The following is a 7283-nucleotide window of genomic DNA, read 5'->3' on the forward strand; positions in this document are numbered from 1 at the left end:
TCTAATAGGCTTTCCTTGAAAGATTAGTTGTGACTTTTCTCTAACAGCTTGTAGTATTCTGTTTTTATGCTGAATGTCTGTGTCCTTAATTATTATATGTCTGGGTGTAGATTTATGTTGGTTGTAACTGTCTGGCTGTATGCCTCACTTATTTCTATATCAGGTTTTTCCCCATGTATGGGAAATTTTCTGCTTTTATTTCTGTGAAAACTTGAAGCTATATCATTTATATAGACTCCTGCATCATCACTGATGCTTACTTGTCTTATATTGTTTCTCTTGGCATCATCTAGTAGCTGCTGGATTGTCATTTCATGCTGTTTTGTTGTTTTTATAAGTTCTCCCCTTTCATGACTGCTATCTGCGATCCTGTCCTCAAGGTCTGAAGTTCTATCCTCAGCTTCATTTAAATGGTTTTGCCAATTTCAATAGAATTTTTTGTTTCTTGAATATCTCTTTAAATTTGGTTTATGAATTCTGCTTGTTTTCTGTATTGTTCATTCAAAGTTTCAATTTCCCAAATTTCCATGTCAATAAATTTTGTTTCTTGAATACCTCTTTGAATTTGTTTCATGAATTCTGATTATTTTCTGCATTGTCCATTCAAAGTTTCAATCAATTTCCCATGTCCCTGTATTTTTAAAAAAATCTATTTCTTCTCTCACTATGTTGAATAACTCATTTACTAAGGTTGTTATTTCTGCCTTTACATAAGTTATTATTTCTAATTTAATTTGCTATATAGCCTCATGGATTTGTATTTTTTTACTTAATTTGCTATCTTTTCAGAGACTTCTGCCTCCCTGATCTGAACCCAGATGTTATCATTAGAGGAGCTTGTGATCTTGTTGCTGAGAATGGCTGAAGTTTACTTTAGGAGAGCTCTGATCCTCACTCTGAGCATCACTTATGGCTCCAGAGAGGAAGCTGTGTGCTGTTCAATCTCCAGCAGAAACTTGTCATGCTTGCTTCCTGACATGAAATTGGCTGTTTTCATCATTGGAGCTCAGAACCTCATTATCATTGTGGTACTTTTGGGGGCCCTGGTCTTTACTTTGAGCATTGCTTCTTTACACTACTCAACAACCCTCAGTCTTTTGACACAGATCCTTCATCCCAACAGTATAGACTGCTCACTGTTCTGTGAGCCTTTCCTCTGTGGATCTGTGAAATAGACTTGCATGAATCATTGGCATGCACTCTATGTTATCTAGTATCTGCACTCATGCAGGTTATTGCCATGAGATCCAGGCCCTTGGCAGGATTTTCTATGTCATTAGTGTTGTAAACTGATTGCCTGTAATTTCTTTGTATTTGGCTCCTTGGGCAACCATTACAAATAATACTCTAAATTACGTGCCCTGTATGTAATTGTTCTCCTAAACATTGACTACAATGTTATGTTAAAAGACATAAGGAAGACACAGGAAGGAATGTTTCCTCTCATAGGTGGAAGTGACAATCAATCTGAATGTAGAATAGTGATTTATTAGATATTGGAAAGCAGACCATATTTGAATAGTGCATTCTGTAGGCCAGTATTGAAATATCACACTGGAACACATTGATATGTACAATTAACACATGTTAATAAAAATTTAAAAATTAAAATCAACCAAAGAACAAATTGGCTAAAATTTAAGGGAAATGTCATATTTGGATGATTATTAAAGTGATTTTAAGAACTATGATTACTATATATTTCACTTAAATCATACTTATTGGTTTCACTCTTGTTTGAAAAGTGTGTGAGCTAGAGCAGAATATATTATAGTAACCCACTTTGATTTCCTGTTAACTTGATTTGAAGCCATGTATTGCTCTTCTCATCTTGTTTTGACTGATTTTACTCTATTCTGTTTTGCTTGATAGTATCAAGTTTGAGGGTATAGGCAACTACTTTGAAGACAATAAGATTCACTATGATGCCATTCTGGTTTGACTATTATCTTCTTGTGAAGTCCTGTAACGTCTTCAATGTTTTGGTTTTATTGGTTTTGTTCTGTACTGTTTTGTTCAATTTTATTATAAATGATGATATAGGCGATTCTTTTTAAGATAGCAAGAGACATTATGGTAACCATTGTTGATCACTTTGTATTCTGTTTTTATATAATGTACTATGTCCATCCTTTTGATTTGACTGACTCTGTTCTGTTATGTCACATTTGGTTTTATTCTCTTCAAAAAACAAGTAATAAGAACTGTTGGAGCAATAAAACCCAAAATGTGTTTTAAAAAAGAGTGGAAAAGAAAGTGCTCTAAAGGCTATAACTGCATGTATATTTAAGTGTATAAGATAGATAACCATATTACTGAGTTTTTGTTGGATCATTGAGCAGAAATGTTTGCAGCCTCACTGTTTGAATGTCCACTTTGTGTGCTTTAATTTTGTAACTTGAACAACTATTTCTAAGATGACAATATGTAATCTATTAACTAGTGATTTCCTAATGTATATTTTTTGAAATTCTGTATTACTTGTACCTTTTTTCTGTGTTTTTTTTCCTTAAATAAAATTAAAAAAATAAAGTGTGAACTAGGTATTTTACAATAAGTATTTATGATGTGTGAACTAGGTATTTTACAATAAGTATTTATGATATTATGTAATTATTGATTTTGTTAGGTACATAACTTCATGGGGTTATATAAAGAACAAAAGTTCATTTATCTGAAATAATTTGTAGACTGAAATGGAAAGACATAGATTATTTCATTTGAAATAGTTCAGAAACAAAAGGAAGGGAAATCTAAAAATATTTAATTAAAAGGACTAAATAAAGAATAGAAAGGTAACTATCAGAAAACAAACGCATTTTGGATAATGCTGATACAAATTATTAATTGCTATTGAAGCTATATGTACAAGGACAATTATTTTAGTTAAATTATTATGTTGGACATTATCCGTGATAAATTATAAAAAAAAAAAAACAGCCAACCAAACAACAATTTTCTCAAGCCTCAATTTCAGAAATCATGATTTAAATTTGGGTGTGGTGACACATGCCTACAATCTTAGCACTTGGGAGGCTGAGGCAAGAGGATCACTGCTATTTTGAGACCAGTGTGGGCTATAAAAGTGAGCTCAAGGCCAGCCTGAACTGCACAGTGAGACCCTGTTTCAGAAAGATTAAAAAAAATCATGATTTAATTGATCTGTAACAAAATCTAACTGAATTTCTAATACTTAAAATTGTTAATTTCTTTAATTTTTTTAAATCTTAAAAGAGATTTAAGGAAGACTTCACTAGATATTTTTAACTGATTTTTTTGCTTGAAATAACTTTAGATTCACTTACAGTTGTCAGAATAATGCAGGTATATTCTTTGTTCTTTACTCAGTTTTCTTTATTTGCATTATATTGCAAATGTACAGTATAGAATTACAGCCATTACATTTGTATTGATATCATCCATACACTTATTTCCATCACATTAGGATCACCCTTATTATAGTCCTTCACCATCATCCTCACGCTCAACATTTACAATCTCTAACATATTGTTAGTTTCTCTAGTGTTGCCATGTCAAGAATGTTATATAAGTGGAATAAGACATTGTTAATTTGGGGAGGATTAATGGTTTCATTAATCACTTGAACATTTATCCAGATGGATGAATTAAGCTTGGTTGTTTTCTTTTCTTTTTTTTTTTCAGCACTTGAAAATATTATGTACTTCTTTGTAGTCTTCATAATTTAATTTATTTAATTATTTTTCTTATACAAATTTAATTGTTTTTCTTCTACAAATAAATATTTATCTCTTCATGTTCTTTTTTCTCTACTGCAATAGTTCTCTTTGTCTCTTCAGCTTTCCATGATTTTATTTACCTCTCCAAGTTTTTGTTCATTTTTCAATAATGTGTAAAATACCTTCATGTCTCTTTCTTTTGGTTTATTCTATTTTAGATTTGGACAGGGTCATGAAACTAGAGGCTTATGTGTTTGGCTAAATTAAGAAAGTATACCTATAATTTTCTTGCATGTACTTTACTTGTATTGTTTTTCTTTCCCGGATCTCTGCTGCCAAAAATGAACCAAATTTGTCACACTTCCACAGGTCCTTGGACAGCTCTTCATTTAATGTAGTCTTTTTTTCTTTCTGTTGTTCAGATTGGATATTTTCTATTGCTGTATTCTAATTAGACATTACTATTCCTTGTTATTTTCATTTTATTTTTTAGTCTGCTCACTGACTTTTATATTTTGCTTGTTATATATGCTAAAGTCCTCAATTTTATCTTATTTATTTATTTTTTTGTTAAGACTCTACTGTGACTTGCTGAAATATGTCTGTAAATGTTCATCCAAGTATTTTTATCAGGGTTTTCATAAAATATGTGTTAGATAATTTCAACACCTTTGTATGCAATCAAGGTCTACATGTTATGAGGACTGCTGACAATGTTTACATCTCACTACTACTACTCCTTCCTCGTCCTTCTCACATCTGGACAACCCAATAAGGCTGAATGTTCCATATTTAGTGAGCTACAGGATATATGGGACTTTTCATCTTTATACTGCTTTTCAACCAACAAAAAAAGCCAATTTTTATCCTTTGCTCTTTCAAGCCATTTCCATGAGACTAACCTAGGGTCCCATGGAGCTTTATTAGGTAATCAACACTACTTTCCATATTTTCTTGTTATGTGCATGACATCATTAGTATTGATGTATTAAGTAGGTTTCCTTCACTATGCCAGGACACCTGAAATACTCAACTAATAAGACAAAAACATTTTGACACATAGTTTCAGAAGTTTCTGTCTGTGACCAATGTATTTGACTGCTTTGGGCCTAAGCATACTTAGGTAGAAGACTGTGGCTGAAAAGACCTGTTTCCCTCATGGCTATGGGGAAGTTTAAAGAGAGAGGAGGTGGAAGAGCCACTATTTCAATATCCATTTTGAGGATGTCCTCACTTCATTTCACTTCCTGCTTTCATCTCCACTTCCTCAAAACTCCACAACTTCCAGTACCACAGGCTGGGAACCAAGCCTTCCACATCTGAGCCTTCAGCAACATTTCTGATCCAGTCAATACGTGTGTCTGAAGTGAAATTTGAGTGGAAACTCATTCTATCCTTCTGCAGAGAAGTCATGATATGCCATTTGAATATGCAGAAAATTATCTGGGTGGCATTACCTTGACCAATTTCTGGCCAATATCATACTTTTGTTTCTCAAGAATAATTATAGAATGTGTAGAGAATACTGTCTCCTGAGATGAGAAAGGCCTGGCCAGCAGAGCCTACCTAGCAGTGGTGAGCCTATGACACTCATGACACAGTGGGCTTTTTGCACTGTATCACTAAAATGTTCTAAAATGCTCTAAAATATTCACAGCCACTGGTTGAGCTTTGTTTTTGGTTTCCCTAAAAAAGGATTGCTTTCAACACTTAAGACCAATGAGTCCACTAAATGCTAGTGTGTAAAACCTAGAGTAGGTGACCCTGAGACAGGCTTAGACCTGCTCTTGGCTTATCTATAGTTTCTATCTGACAATTCTGGCTCTTGTTATATTTTCTTATCATAAAAATATGTTTTTATATCTTGAAAGACTCTTTACATAGAACCCAGGACACTTCCATCCATAAAAGAGGAATGATGAGGATTTAAAATAATGGATTCACTAAGCCATTCTAGATTGAGAAGAAAAGAAAAGAAAAAAGAAAAGAAAAGAAGAGAAAAGGAAAGGAAAGAAAAGAAAAGAAGAAAAAAGAAAAGAAAAGAAAAGAAAAGAAAAGAAAAGAAAAGAAAAGAAAAGCATAAGAAACCTAGAGTGGGCTGCCCTGTAGGGTCCCATGGCTATGGTTTAAGGATATGATGCACAGTTGACACTTTGATCCACCCACTCAACCTCACCTAACCATTAAGGACTGGCTTATCAGAATTCCTATTGTTCCTTGTTGCCTATTTTTTGCTGCAGTAAATCTACTTCATTTAACTTTTCATATGTGTGATAGTGTTGTCTCCCTGAGTCATAAAAAATTAGAAATTGCAACCCAAGATAGAGTGGGCTGAAGTGGAAATCAGTGTGCAATGAAAGTGCTTCATAACATGCATTTTCTTTTTCAACTCAGGTTGAGGTCTCTTCGTTCTTTATGAAGGGCTATTTTTGATTTTAAAGTGGACATTTTAAATACTGTGGTATGAAACACTGCTGTTAAAAATTGAAGAAATTTAAAATGCAATAAAAATTAACACTAAATTCCCAAAATAAATGGAATGTCATCCACATAGTTTCAGGGAGATGGTTCTGACCTACACATTGTATACTATGAAAATAAAAACCTGTGACCACTTTGTCAAAGAGGCTTATGGAAGACAGAGATGTGGAAAGGATATTTGAGGAAGAAGGTTTTAAGCATGCTCATATTGGAGGGTATGTGGTAGGCAAATTAAATAATATTATGGCATCTTATGTGATTTGCACAGAAAGTCGATTTGCCTTTTCTATTTGAAAAACTGGATAAAGTAGGAAGGGAAGTTGGTAGTTTTTCTCAAGTTGTTTTCATTAGGGGCCAGCTCTTCAGGAATTGTGTTTTTGTCTTTTATTCTGACTGTTGAAGGAGTTGCACAGAATTCTGTGGTCATTTATGGTTTGCCATTGTCTTTTTCATTGTTAATCACTAAAATATTATTTAATTTAAAATACCCCAAACTAATATATTATGCAAATTTAATTCCTTGTATTTCCTTAAAAAAACTTGAACTTACACTTTATCTGAAATGTATTCAAAATAAGGAATTTAAAAAAGATAAACTGTAATGTAATGGGAAAGACAGTGCAATTGAAAAGTTATAAAATTGTCCTAATAATTGTAATTAATGTTGAAAATATTACATACTGTGAGTTGTTAATATTTTTGCCTAAAATGTCATATTTTATGAACATAATTCATGCAGTATTGAAGGAACAGAACTCATCATTAGAGTAAATAAATTCTTTTACATAAGAGGAGCTAAAATATATTTGATCACTCTCAGTGGTGATAATTAGATTAATAGTTTACCATTACCAATTTTAAATTATATTATCATACATGTATTAAAAACTTGATATAACAATTTAATTCACTAAAGAAAAATCAAAAGCAAGAATGACTGTGGTATTTCTTACTTAAGGTATTTCTTACTTAAGGATGATTTTTATTATAGGTTTATTTTAGATATCTATTATTCAATTTGTAAATATTCCTATTTCCATTTTGAAAAGTTTTATTAAACTAGATACTTAAATAATATAAAAAATTTCTAGCATCTGGCTAGA

General features: G+C 32.2%; 1 protein-coding gene across 1 annotated transcript in view; it reads left to right on the plus strand.

Moving 5' to 3' along the window:
- Rad51ap2 (RAD51 associated protein 2) overlaps positions 1-6691 on the plus strand; it is a 405597-nt gene extending 398906 nt beyond the window's left edge. Inside the window, exon 5 of the mRNA XM_063232414.1 lies at positions 790-6691. The gene's annotated coding sequence lies outside the window, so the exon portion shown is untranslated. The remainder of the gene's footprint in view (positions 1-789) is intronic.
- Positions 6692-7283: the final 592 nt, after the last annotated feature.

This window comes from Cavia porcellus, unplaced genomic scaffold (genome assembly GCF_034190915.1).
Source record: "Cavia porcellus strain 051 isolate PalLab524CR breed Dunkin Hartley unplaced genomic scaffold, mCavPor4.1 scaffold_1, whole genome shotgun sequence".
NCBI classification, from domain to species: domain Eukaryota; kingdom Metazoa; phylum Chordata; class Mammalia; order Rodentia; family Caviidae; genus Cavia; species Cavia porcellus.